At 41.4% G+C, this 14368-nt stretch overlaps 1 long non-coding RNA gene across 4 annotated transcripts in view; it reads right to left on the reverse strand.

Moving 5' to 3' along the window:
* Window positions 1-14042, reverse strand: part of LOC148002602 (uncharacterized) — a 46325-nt gene extending 32283 nt beyond the window's left edge. For 2 of the 4 annotated variants that reach the window (XR_015633749.1, XR_015633750.1), the window contains exons 1-3: window positions 13877-14042; window positions 11324-11407; window positions 1745-1886 (exon numbers count right to left, since the gene is read on the reverse strand). This is a non-coding gene — a long non-coding RNA (uncharacterized LOC148002602). Of the gene's footprint in view, window positions 1-1744; window positions 1887-11323; window positions 11408-13091; window positions 13352-13876 lie in introns of those variants that run through there. The other 2 variants (XR_015633751.1, XR_015633748.1) reach the window with 2 other exon arrangements.
* Between the last annotated feature and the right edge of the window lie 326 nt (window positions 14043-14368).

Consider the following 14368-nt stretch of genomic DNA (forward strand, 5'->3'; position numbering starts at 1 on the left):
GCACATAGGAAGATAGATAGATAGATAGATAGATAGATAGATAGATAGAGAATGAGACCTTAAATGGAGTTGCCTTATAAAAGGGATTCAATTTCCTTAGTAAACATTATATGCTACTAAATCAAAATCCTAGAGTGAGCAATTTGTTCTATCTTTTGGAGTTATTGGATCAGTGGAGGTACTTAGGTCTCCACAAAACCTCACAGGCTATTGTCAATGCCATTGGTACTTGTAGAACTTGATGGAAGCCATCATGTACCTGTGTCATAGAACATGGAGAACTTCATCTTGTACTAAACTGGAAGCTTCATTTCTATTGGCTAGCATTCCTTGTACCAGAAGATGCTCTGAATACGGCTGAAGGAGAAAAGTAATCATCAACTGTACCCAGCTGTGCATCTGAGAACTACAATAATGACCTACCTGCCTGGCAAGATGTAACCAGTAACATGATGATGGTGTGGATTGGTTACGGAAGTAACCAATAGTTTTTTTTTATTGGACTCAAGGTCCATTCCATAAAATGGAACACATACTCAACATTGTCAGTGAGGTCAAGAACCCAAGGCTCAAGGTCAAGTATAAAGGCTAGATCATGAGTCCTGGGAGAAAACCTACCACTATTTTGATAAAGGAACACAGCAAGAAAATGACTCCTCATGACATTGTTATACCCACAGATTGATGCATTCCTCAAACCCTCATCAGAGATGCATCTTCTTGCTAGAGGTGGCCATTATCACAGAAACCTACAACCAGTCAATGTGCAGAGAATAAGAATCTTTGGGATGCTTGACTCTAAATGAGATGTTTATATCACATCTCTCCCCTCAATGCTCAGGGATCTATACAAAAGAGGAAGTAAAAGGAATGTCAGAGACAGAGGTAATGGGTGACTACAAAGAAACGGATTTTTAGACACTATGGGGCACATGAACATATAAGTTCACAGAGATGGTGACAGCATGCACAAAACCCACACAAGCTCAATCCATACAGAATCCCAGTATGGTGGAGGGTAGATGGACATGAAGTCCTGCACCTAGCTGAAGGCCTAATGGCTTTTGATTGGTGCTGGTAAAGGGAAAGTCAGTTGTATTCAGTAGAGTAACACCTGGTATGCTGACCACACTCCAGAGCAGAACCAATGGCTAGGAATAGTCAGCCAACATAAACTAGATTGCATGGTTTTTAAAATCTAATTAACTAATCAAAATATTTATTCATTTTTACAGAGATATACTGTGGAGATGAGTGGGTAGAGAGGTCTAGAAGGTCTGGCAGTAGTTGGTAGAGAAGATGAACAGGATCAAAACACATTGCATGAATCTCTGCATCTGTTTCCATCCATTGCTGGATGGAGCCTCTCTGATAATGATTATGCTAGGCTCCTCTCTAGGAATGTAGCAGACTATCATTAGGAATCAGCCTTGCTCTCCAGGCTCTCCCTTTTTGTCAGGCATGTTTGGCTCTATTCTAGGACCCCAGGTCTAGGCAGTGCTGGGGGTGGGCTTCCTCTAGTGATATGGATCTGAAGCTGGAACCATCTTTGGTTGGCCACTCCCACAATTTCTGTGCCGCTTTTGCCTCAGTACATCTTACAGTCAGGACAAATTGTGTAGGGCAAAGGTTTTGTGTGGGTTGGTGCCCCAATGCTACCACTGGAAGTCTTGTCCAGTTATAGGAGATGGCCTATTCAGGCTCCTTGTCCTCTTTACTAGGATTCTTAATTCCTGGGACTTACCATTGTCCAGTTTTCTATCTTGCCCTGGAAATGCCCTCAAATTCCAGTTGTCTCTTCCAGTACTCTCCCCCTCCGTCCTCCTCCTGTACCCCCAGCACAGATACAGAGATCCACAGTCAAATATTAGGAGGAGCTGGAGAATCTGGCAAAAGAAGGGGAAGAAGGATTGTAGGAGCCAGATAGGTAAAGGACACCACAAGACAAAACACAGAATCAACTAACCTGGCCTCACAGGGCTTCATAGAGACTGAATCAACAATCAGGGAGCCTGTATGGGTCTGCTTTAGGCCCTCTGTGTATATGTTATGGTTGTGTGCCTTGGTCTTCTCATTGGATTCCTAACAGTGGGAGAATGGGCTGTCTCTGATGCTTTTGCCTGCCTTTGGGACCCTTTCCTCCTATTGGGTTGCCCCATATGAGGGGAGGTGCCTAGTCTCGTTGCAACTTGACATACCATGTTTGCCTGACATCTCTGAGAGGCCTTCCCTTTGCTGAAGAGAAACAGAGAATAGTAGATGTTGGTAGGGAGAACTAGGAGGAAAGGAGGGAAGACAAAACAGCAGGTAGGACATAATCTATGAAAATAAATAAAATATTTTAAAAAGAAAAAATACGTTGTATGAAACTCTTAAAGAATAAACAAAACACTTTTAAAAAGAATAGCTTCGGGTTGGGGATTTAGCTCAGTGGTAGAGCGCTTGCCTAGCAAGCACAAGGCCCTGGGTTTGGTCCCCAGCTCTGAAAAAAAAGAACCAAAAAAAAAAAAAAAAAAAAAAAAAAAAAAGAATAGCTTCAGAACAACATATCAGCATCTCCTGAGAATCTGTTAGAAATGGCCATTTTTAATGGTCCTTTTCTGTTCTTTCAAGTTAGAAAGTCTGGAGCAGGCTCAGCAATTTGTGGTTTTTTTTTTTTTTCTTTTTTTTCTTTTTCTTTTTTTTTTTCCGGAGCTGGGGACCGAACCCAGGGCCTTGCGCTCGCTAGGCAAGCGCTCTACCGCTGAGCTAAATCCCCAACTCCAGCAATTTGTGTTTTAACAATGCCTCCAGGAGACTTGGCCTTGAGGGCCACAGCTTTTGGATATTTGCATAGCCAAGTGGTTTCAGCTGAAAGGTAACTGGATACCCATGGGGAATTAGAGCCCTCTGGTTTAGAGAAATTAGGGATCAAATGACCAATGGTTTTTGTCATCACTTGCAGCACTAAAGGGATTCCCAGAATGTTAAGTCCACAGTTTTTAAAATATAGAACAATTTTAGTAAACCATAATGAATCGGCTATTGTAATATATTTGTACTGCTTATATTAAAAAAAATCCCACAAATTTAAAACAATTAATTTGTGATCCTATGCTTTTGTAAGTCATCCCCTAATATAGATGTCACTGAGCTAAAAATCAGTGTTAAGTAAGGGGCAGTCGTGTTTCTTTCTAGGGACTTGTGGAGAATCGATTTCCTTGGCTTTCCCATGTCCACAGCCTACTTTACTTCACCCTTAAAGCTAGTAACAGTACATCTCGGTGAGCTTTCCTCTGTACTCACATCTCCCTCTGATCACAGCCAGAGAAGGTTCTCCAATTGTTAGGACCATAGATCCCGAACTTAGTTGATTTTCAAAGTCTCTTTTGCCATTTAAGGAGCCATATTCCCAGGACCTAGGACTTAAGATGCAGACATCTTGGAAAGCATTTACTCTACCTACCACCATTAGCATAAATGGAAGACTGAGGTGTAGGGCTTTGTCTTAGTCGGGGTTTCTATTCCTGCACACACATCAGGACCAAGAAGCTGGGGAGGAAAGGGTTTATTCAGCTTACACTTCCACACTGCTGTTCATCACAAAAGGTAGTGAGGACTGGAACTCAAGCAGGTCAGGAAGCAGGAGTGATGCAGAGGCCATGGAGGGATGTTACTTACTGGCTGGCTTCCCCTGGCTTGCTCAGCTTGCTTTCTTATAGAACCCAAGACTACCAGCCCAGGGATGGCACCACCCACAATGGGCTGGGCCCTCCTACTCTTGATACTAATTGAGAAAATACCTTTCAGCTGGGTCTCATGGAGACATTTCCTCAAGGGAGGATCCTTTCTCTGTGATAACTCCAGCTTGTATCAAATTGACACACAAAACCAGCCAGTACAGACTTTCAGTATGAAAAGCAAAAAAGTCTTGGACCAAAACCAGGACAAGATCATCCCTTAATTGGAGAGCAGGGTATAGAGGAGAGTGACATTATTGTGATGGAGGTCACATCATGCAGTGTTGAGAGACCCTAGGGCTAATCTCCGTATCTGTGCAGAAGTGATGAGGAGGCAGATGTGCATTCCTTAGTGAACTAGTCCTTGATTGTGTGTGACCTGGCTGCAGCTTTCTCATTCCCTTGCTGTGACAGGACCTCGCAGTTGTAGACCTTTTCCTCATGATGAGGCTAACCATACTAATTTATTGCTAATCACTAACCCTGAGTCATTCATTGTTGCTTATAAAATGCCACATTAACTACTGCTCTCATTGAGTTATCAAGTTCCAATAGTAGGAAAAACAAATCACAACATTAATTGTCTGAATCTGGCTCTATGTGTTGTGAGATCAGCATGTGATCAGGGTCTCGCTGAGTCCTAAAGAGAGATGGTGAGACACAGTCACAGGAAGGCAGGCTATAGTACCAGCTCTTGCAGGGAAGCAATGTTCCGTGAGGTATTTTACTGTGTATAGTATATATTAAGAATGCATTTGTCCTGTGTAAACATCTAGCTGTCTTTAGTTTTACCATCTATTTGGATGAGGCTCTCCCAAACTAAATTCCCTTTACTACAGAAAGCTGAAAATGTAAGCCTAACCTATGAATTATGCAGCTGGATTCTTGTGATGCGATCACAAATCACTGCTTATTCCTTTGTTCATATTGACCAGTTGGAATTTGAGTTGAGTAAGGCTTTGGCTTCCATAAGGTGACAAGTATCAGACTTCACTGGGGCCTGGCTGCTTCTCTGTCAGGGAGAGAGCACGGCCATTTGGGCAAAAGATGGATGCAGAGAATTCAAATCTAAATTTCTAACGCACCTTAGAGGCATTTCTATTTTTCCTATCTTATCCTCTTACCTTAAAAACTATATATTAACATCTAATATTTGTTATGATTAAGGAATAACATATATTAAGTGCTAAGAATGCGGCACCCCAAGGGTCATGGCACAAATAGATAGCAGTTATTATTATCATTAGGTAATGATGTTAACTATTTCCAATAAAGGGTTTGTCAAAGTGCTTTAGCAATACTATAGCTATGTTCACTCTTTCCAAAGCTGTCTATTCAACAAGTTCTGTGTATTGTGTCAGGTTTAAACTGAGAACACTGGCTATGGAAATGAAACTCCCCTCCTCCAGGAATTCACAGGCTCCCTGCAGAGATGACACTCTCTGGAGCTGGAAGCCAAGGTGATGATATTTGAGGGGGGCAGAGTGCATGTGCACTTGGGAAGCAGTATGAGCTGCACTTGGGAAGCAGTATGAGCTGAACTAAGGAAGGTGCATAGATGAAACCAGTGTGAGCTGGGAGTCATTTCCTCACTTGGCCTTGCTGCAGGAAGTGAGCAAAGTTGAGGAGGGCGGTATCAGTGGGAGGTGGCAAGCTATTCTGTATCGCTGTAGAGCATGTGGGACTTCTTTGTGAATGGTGAGGAACCACTAAGATTTTTAAGGAAGGAGTGGCCTGATGATGTGGATTTATTTTAAATATCAACCCAACCACTATATGAATAACAGACTGAAGAAAAGCCAGGGTTGAAATTGGGCAAATGACTATCAGTCATGGTGTCTACACAGAAGGGAAACTGACCGTTATCTTGTGAGAAATTAATCGAGGATCTATTTATAGAGCAAATGTACATGGAGTTAAAGGACTTGTGGGTGCTGCTATAACGCAGCCGGGAAGCAATTCTGGTCACGGAGGATTCAGAAGAAACAATGAAAGATGAAAGGAGGAAGAGAGAACCCAGCTAGGAGCTACAGATAGGATGAAGAGAGATACCACAGGATACAGACCGGAGCTGTAGCCTTCCTAGCCTCACAACTAAACTCTAGGGATTTAATTCATGAAATGCTTCCTGGAGAAACTGAGGAATAAGAGAAAGAAGAAAGGGAAGGGAACGAGGCATATGCCTCATGCCTGGTGGGAGAAACCTGCTCTGGGACATGCCAGGAGTAAGCAGAAGGCAGGAGCATGGTGGCAGCCCTCAGATACCTGTCACTCAGACTCCCTGGTTTTCTGTTATCTAAAGAGAGAAGGAAGTACATGCTTACAGAGCTATAGCAGAAATAAGAAAGGGTAAGGATTTGTGACATGCAAACCTAAGGTGTTAGAGTACTAGGGACACCACAATATTTTAAATCTGACTTGTCTAGGAAATGAATTCAGAACCCAGATCACACGTGGAGGTTGAAGTTAGTTCCTTGGGGTCTGTTTTGACACATTGTAATGACAGACACTGAACCAATTCCTAGGCACTATTTGATATGTTTTCTAGATGACGAGAAAATAATCATCCTGATTATAAATTTTGTACAGTGACAATGATAAGATATTAAAAAATATTCTTGTATTTTAAATTGGATATAGTACTGAACTGAGGATATAGTATGTACAAATTACTATGGATACTATATCTATATCTATATAATTTTTTTAAAGCAAATAGGTTTGGCTTTGGATCTCTATGGGCAGGGGTTCTGATGACCAGGTACTTTATTGTTACCCACTGTTATTTGAAACCTATAAGCTATCAAAAGAAATGCAATCATAGCCTTCTGAACGGATTTCAAATTTTTAAGTCTTGTCATTGCCATTTTGTGTTTTCTTCTAAATTTATCTTGACATCTGGGCTAGAGAATAGCTCTTCACATGATGGTGACATCTGTCAGACTTTGAGACGCTTGGAAGACTTAGTATCTTGAGATGGTAAGAAAGGCCGAATGGCCTAGGGAAGGGCCTATCTCAGCACATGATTATACCATGATCACCTCAGGTTACTTCCAGTGGCAGCAGGAAATACTGGTAACCTTGGCAACAGTGCTCTAGCCCTTCCCACCTTCTTTTAATTGAAACAGCTGTTGCTAGGATACAGTCTAATGAAAAAGAAAAAAATAGGGAAAAGAGAGGGAGCGAGTGATTGGGAGAAAGAGAATGGAAGGGGTTGAGAGAAGGGACAAAAAATAAGAAGTACTGAAAGAAAGAAAAAGGAAGGTCCATGGCATGGGAACAGTAAGTGGTGTCTGAAGGAAGGCTTGCAGACACAGGGCTGTTGTATTGCTGTAAAAATTAGCATGGGGTGGGAGTAGGAGTGGAATGCTAATTTCTAGCTTACTAAAAATCAATATTTCATACTTCATTTTGATTTTGAGTTTTCTCAAGTAAGCTACTTACCTTTAGTGTGGTTATCTTTACACTGCCTTGTAAAGGAAATACTCATTAGGTTTCTTTTCCTTATTTTTAATCAGTTCTCAAATCTCTGTCAGGGCTTTCTTCTATTGCCTCATTTTTCCACTGTAGCCTGAAAATAATATATCTGCAGAGACTAGCACGGTATTAGAATTCAGTGACCGTTCCTCTGTCAGAGGGCACAGGAAGAGTTTCCCGGTGTCGAGGAAGAGTCATGACCCTGTCGTCCACACTTCAGCTCTCATACTCCTTTCCCCCCATCAATACAAATGCCTGGATATTGGGTAGAGATGAATAGTTTAAGCAGCTGACATCCTCTGAGTTCAGGAGAAAGGTTATGATTGCTTTGGACAATGGTAGCTTTGTCACAGTATGCGAGACTAACACATCATGAGAACTGGCAGGTCTGTGGACCAGTTTCTCTCATCAAGGATATGAGAGAGAATCCATCAGTATGAGCACACCCCATATTTCCAGAAAACAAATGTGTCACCCAAGTGGAGACAACTTGCAACAACTTAAGGGATTCTGTGTATTTGTTTGTGATGACATGTGTCTTTAACACATAGAACACTGAGATCATGGTGGGTGCTCAGTAAGTGTTGATGGATAAATGGGGGTGGGGAAGAAAAATAAAACAACCTACTCTACCTTACTGGGCAATAGTAACCTTACTATTTCCAATATTAGTGCAACAGGTACCTAGCTCACAGTCCTAAAGTTTCCTTTCATTATCAGAACTCTATCTCCTCACAATAGCAATAGATTCAAGGTTAAGTCTACAACTGAATCAAAGTGGTGGGACTAATTTCCAGCTAGGAACTTCTCATTTCCTCACTTTCTCACCACTGGATGTAAAGGAGTAATTGCTTCTGTTTTGTAGCCATTTCTGAGCATCGTAGCCTAAGGATGAGTTAATTCAAAAGAAGTAGAGCAGAGAAAGGAGAACTATTTTCCCTAATGACTATGCCCAAGCCCCTTCAAAGCCTCAAAAATTGGGACAAATAAACTTACAGATAAGGAAGAACTTCATCACCTGCCCTCCACTGGAGCCATAGGTACACAGATATTTGGAGATGCTCCTTTCCCCATGCAATGTTGTATTTTAATACCTGGAAATTGCTTTTGTGTTTCTGCTTTACCAAATTTTTGAAAAACTCATTAACTAACTAATTAACCAACTCACCAACTAACCAACCAACTAACCCACCAACTAACTCACCAATTAACTCACCAACTCACCAACCGACCAACCAAACAACCAACCAAACAACCAAACAACCAACACTCATCTACATTTGCTTCTTCTAGTAGCTTCGATCTATATAGACTTGGTCTGAGCACTAGAACTTTAGTCAAGGGAGAGTCTGCCTTCTCTATCATTACTTCCCACCACATATCTGCTCCTGATATTTTATCCAATTGTTCTAGAATCTCTTCTATTGGGTTGGGGAGATGATACATTGGGCAAAGTGCTTGAAGAGTAAGCATGAGGACAAGTATTCAGATTCCAAGCACCCAAATAAATACCTAGTGGGTCTGGTGGTCTTTCTTCAATCCCAGAACACAGTGGGCAGAAACAGCAGAGAACTGGAGTGAACTGGCTAGATCGAGGGTCTGAATCACTGAGTTTTAGATTTCAAGTGAGAAACTCTGCCCCAATATAAGGTGGAAAATAATAGAGAAAGACACTTGGTGTCAATCTTAGGCCTTTATGTGTACATCCACAGATCTGAGTGCATACATACACACATGTCAGTACATATATATACACATAATTCATACCACATTTATATAAACAAACACAAAGAGGAAAAAAGAAACAGTACCTCTTGGTACAAATGAAAATGAAGAACAAACACAAGAAGCTGTTCACACCTAAATTTACCAGAGCCATACAAATGTATGTGAGCTTTAGGTAGGAATCAACCAGGATCTAGAAACTGAGACACATGATGGTTAGATGAATAGTATCCCCCATGAATGTTTATTTAAATCCTTAGTCCACAGTGAGGGTGCTTATTGGGAGAGGAAATGGACTTTTTAAGAGTTGTAACCTTACTGGAGGAAGTACGTCACAGGACCAAGCTTCGAGAGTTCATAGTCTTGTCCCACTTCCAGGTGGCTATCTGCTTCCTGAATGTGGATGGAACTGTGAACGCTCAGCTTCCTGCTCTGGTCACCTGCTGCCATATATCCCTGTGGTTTTCTGTACCCCCTTCCCCTGCTCCCAGCCCCACTATCAACTCTCATTATAGAACCAGAAGCCAATAACCTTTCCCTTCTATAAGTCTGTTTTGGTCATTTTATCACAGCAACAAAATGTGACTAGTACATGAGGGATCATTTGTTGTTAACATTCTATGGCTTTGGCTGTGCTGATTGCTTTGTATAGTCATCTAAAGAGTCATAACTTACTATTTTCTTGTCTTTAATTTTTATCAGGAATATACCTAAGCACTAGGCAGTACCTTCATGTACACTAGGAAATTGAATGTGTTAAGTTTAAGTAAACTAGTTGGGATGGGGAGTAGATAAACCATAGATAAGATTTCAGGCAATGAGATTCACTAAACAGAAACAAAAATGAGTGATATGATACAAGGTCTCTGAAATGGTCAAAGCCCAACTGAGCTAAGGTGGCTAAGGGAGGCTTTTAGAATTGATAAGTGAGTCAGAATCTAAATGACTAGGGTCTAATCCTGATAACAGACAAGGTGGGGGTTATGTGAAACAGAAAACTTTGATAAGAATGATAAGATGAAATTCAATACTTTCAAATTCCAGAGAAAACTGGAAAACACCAATATCACTGAAGTCAAGAAAGGGCATGAGTATGGAGAGAAGAAAACTGTAAAGAGCTTTGAAGATTTTGAGCAGAAGCTTGAAACAGGACAGCGCAAGAGAGGTCACTACCTGACTTAAAAGTCCTGTCCAGGAGACTGGGTTACAATGAGGCAAATCTCCAAGGAAATTAGTACCATAGTATACTTGAGAATTGCTGATGTCTTGAACTGAAGAGGGATTGTAGGGGCTGTAAAGACTGGATATGGCCAATGGCAAAAGGAAAAAGTCTCAAGGTTATCAATTGGCTTCTGAACAACTGGACGAATGGAGGTCGAGTAAAAGGATGACCTGGATACATAACATCTCGGGAGATTAAAACCATATAACATGTGATGAGTGGGGTGTTCAACATATTAAACTGTGATATGGGGAAGGGATCCGAGAAGGAGATACGACTTTTAGGATATGATGGTCTTTAGTGGTAGAAATAGATGGGATCATGACTATGAATGTAGATGGGGATGTTCAAAGGACCCAAGAATCATCTCATCTAGAGGAACTAAAGCAGAGGAGGCAATCAGACAAATTAGAAATTGACGAGTAAATCCATAGACTGGGGAAGCAAGCCAGCATGCCATCAGTCAGAAAAGAGAGAAATAAACTGTACTGAGCGCAGTTCAGTGGTCATTTAGATGTGTAGCATGCCGTGACTGTAGTATGACTGTGGTAAGGGCAGTTCTACCAGAGAGGTGGGCTAGATAGAGAGCTGGGCTGAGTGAGTGGGAGAGTACACAGAGAGGAAAGCAAGCCAAGGCAGTTCTTTCAAGAAGCTTTTCTATGGAAGGAGATAAAAAGTGATGGAGTTTTTGGAAGAGGGTTTGGGTTCAACCAAAGGTCTTAGCTCAGTGGGTTGGAGGTGTTTAGACCAATTCTGAATATGAAGTGGAATGCCTTAGCCCGAGTCTTCTGATGACAATGAGACTGTCTGCAAACACCATCGGGGCCTCAGATCTGAGTGTCAATAGTGTGGTCCTAAGTAGTGAGAGTTTGGTCTGTCACTGCTTAACCCTTGCAGCACTGGGTTGTGGAGAATTCAGCTCTCAGTTGAGCTGTCTTTAACAGGCTGTTAATGCAGAACCAGCCTTAGTGAATAATGAAAGGGCAAAGGTTCCCTGCGTGTTTCCGAACAAAACCCAGAACCCAAACTGACAAAGCAAAACTAAGTTTATTCTAACCTTCCTACAAGTAGAAAAACAGGGCAGAAAACAGGAATGATTAAATACAAGCCACCCTTGCTGAAGCTACTCAGCTATTTTACTTTCATTCACCACTGCTTTGGAAGAAGAGAAGTCATTTACCTTTCTTTCTATTCAGGGATATGCTGCTTCAGGTACTTTAAAGAACTGATGACATTGGTCTCCATCCAGGAGTAAATATAATGCCTGTAAAAGGTATAGACTAATTTTAATATTTTTGAAGGTTAAAAAAGTCTAAAACATTTTATCCATTATCAGCAAGTTCCCTACCCCCATATAGTAGAAATGAGAATTAATTTTAAGGTAGTATATCATTTTTGTTTAATCATTTAACTTGTTTTGTTGTTCCTGCTGCTGTTGTTTAGGGGAATGTAAGCATTTTATTTGTCTGGGGAAGATGGGACTGGAGACGTGCCTCAGACAGAAGTGGTTAAGAATCCTGTAGAGCATGCTTAGTGGATTCTCTGGGTGATTTCCTTTGGAAAAATGCTTTCTGTTGCTTTTCTAAATCCAACTTTAGACTTCCTCATGCCTATACATTATTAGATTTCCTCACAGAATTGCATGTACTTTCCCTTGAACAGTTGCTTGGAAGAACAGGGGGACTAGAGGGATTTATTACCTGAAAACTGGAAAATATAAATTGTGCTTTGCACTTAAATCAAGGCCTATTCTATTGGAGCTTCCTTCCTCTATGATTTTTATCTAAGACTAAACCCCAGACAAGAAACATATTGTTAGATTGTTGATTCTGTGTGTTTTGAGAAATAATGAAGTTCGATTCTATCCTTAGAGTTAAAAGAATGATTTCCCCCCAAAATAATGGAGTGCATCTCCTTACCCCCACAGTCATCCCAGAGAAAACGCAAATCTAAAGTTGGAGTAAGAATTTAGAGAGGAGAATATGTAATTAGATGAAAAAGTGTTCTCCTATTTATAAGGAATCACTTGACTATAAGCCAGGGAGAGGGCAATTCTAGGGAGGTAGTTAACTGGCCAAGTCACACAGATGTGGTGCAGAGACATCCAGAGCCAGGTATAGGTGTCTCTGATATCAGTCATATATGTAGCAAGTGTGGCCTCTCCATTATCTGCAAGGCTTCCAGGAAAAGTATGGTAGGAGATAGTGGAGGGAAGTTATTTTTGTTTAAAAAACAACACCAAGTAGCTACTGTTTGTGGAGTTCTCCTAATGAACAATTGGCAGAGTTTGTTGCCATCACCATATGCATGTTACTTACTTGATTGTTCATTCATTCAATTTATTGAATAGTTCTATTTCTTAGAGTCCGTGCTCTGTAAGCCAAGTACTATAAGAACGAATGAATGAATGAGTGAATGAATGAATACAATGAGGTGAGAGAGCTTGAGTAAATAGCCTTTAAAAGGTGATTCTAAGTAGAGATCTAGAGGAAACATGACATCACTTCTCGGTCTTTTGGCTAAGATCAAGTGTAGAGGAAGCAAGCCAGCCAGCCATGTGGCTATCTGATGGAGAACATTCCAGGCAGAGAAGAACAATTGCAATGCCCCTTAAATAAGGACATTGCCACTTAGGCCTTGGTTAGTGCGTAGAGTAAAATACCATATACTGAGAACTTTAAAGACATAGAAATGTATTTCTTTTAATTTTGAGACCAGAAGTTAAGTTAAAGAATTGGCAGCATCAGGGTCTGAGGAGTCTGCTTCTGCTCTCAACCTTTTGAGTCCTCCAGAGGAGATGGATGTCACATCCTAACGTGGACACAAGGGCTTGACTTAATTAGGGTTTTACTTCTGTGAACAGACATCATCATGACTAAGGCACCTCTTCTAAGAACAACATTTAATCGGGGCTGGCTTATCGGTTCAGAGGTTTAGTCCATTATTACCAAGGCAGGGGCATGGAAGCATCCATGGTGCAGGAGGAGCTGAGAGTTCTACATCTTCATCTGAAGACTACAAGGACCAACTGTTTTCATGCAGCTAGGAGGAGGGTCTCGAAGCCCACCCCCACAGTGACAAACGTCCACTAACAAGGCCACACGAACTCCAACTAGGCCGCACCTCCTAATAGTGTTACTCCCTGGGGCCAAGCATATTCAAACCACCACAGGGCTTAAATTTATCTTCTAGGTCCATTCTTAAAGAAGTTAGCATCATTTATAAGGGTTCTACTCGAATGATTTACTCAACTTCTAAAGGTTCTACCTCTTTATGACTTTAAAGAGGTGGAATTCTAAGCTCTAATCTATGAATTTTGAAGTAGCACATACATTAACTCACCACACTGTTTATGGAATAGTAAGGAGTTGAAAGGAAGTGGGATAGAGAAATGGTTCATCAGCTAAGAGTACTGGCTTCTCAGTACGATTCTCAGCATCTGCAGAGCCGCTCCCAGCCAGCTGTAACTCCAGTCCCATGGGACCTGCACCCTCTTCTGCCCACTATGGCCACTATACACACATGGTGCATACACATACATACATGCACGCAAAAACACCCATACACATAAAAAAAAGATAAAAATTATAAAGAGTTGAAAACGTGGAAAAAGGCAGGTTTGTGCAACAGGCCAGACAGTAAGGAGTCCCTTCGGGCATACCAAGTGCTTCCGGTAGATGTTCTCTGATGGAGGGAGGAGGGCGCTTTTACCAGGTGGCGTAACCTGACTTACCTTTCAGAGGGACAATCCGCTGAGGAGTGGAAAGCGGGCTGTAGGGAATAAGGAGGAGCCAGGGTGCTATTGCGCACTTTATAATAACCTAGGTGAGGTCTGGCTTTCTGCCATTCTTCCATTTCAGCCCACACTCTTTCCACTGCTCTTCACCTACAAACGGTTTATTCGTCAGTGTTAATGTTCTCCGTATCTGCTTCGTCAGCAGGAGCAGCCTCCTTTCACGTAATAGACGCTCAATATCGCGTTGTTGAAATGAATAGGAAGAGATCTAGCCAGGGGAAAGGGAGTGTGCTCTCCGGGTAAAAACTTCAGAGCAGAGGCTCGTCAGTAGACTATATTCAGTCACTAACACAGGCATGTCCTTTGCGGTGGAGAGATCTGTGGATAAAACCAATCCGGAACAAAACGTTTTACAGTGACAAAATACACATTCAAGGAAGCATCTCACTTACAAAATACTTTTTATTCAGCTTAAATTCCTTTTACTTC

This window comes from Rattus norvegicus, chromosome 11 (genome assembly GCF_021556685.1).
Source record: "Rattus norvegicus strain SHRSP/BbbUtx chromosome 11, alternate assembly SHRSP_T2T, whole genome shotgun sequence".
NCBI lineage: Eukaryota > Metazoa > Chordata > Mammalia > Rodentia > Muridae > Rattus > Rattus norvegicus.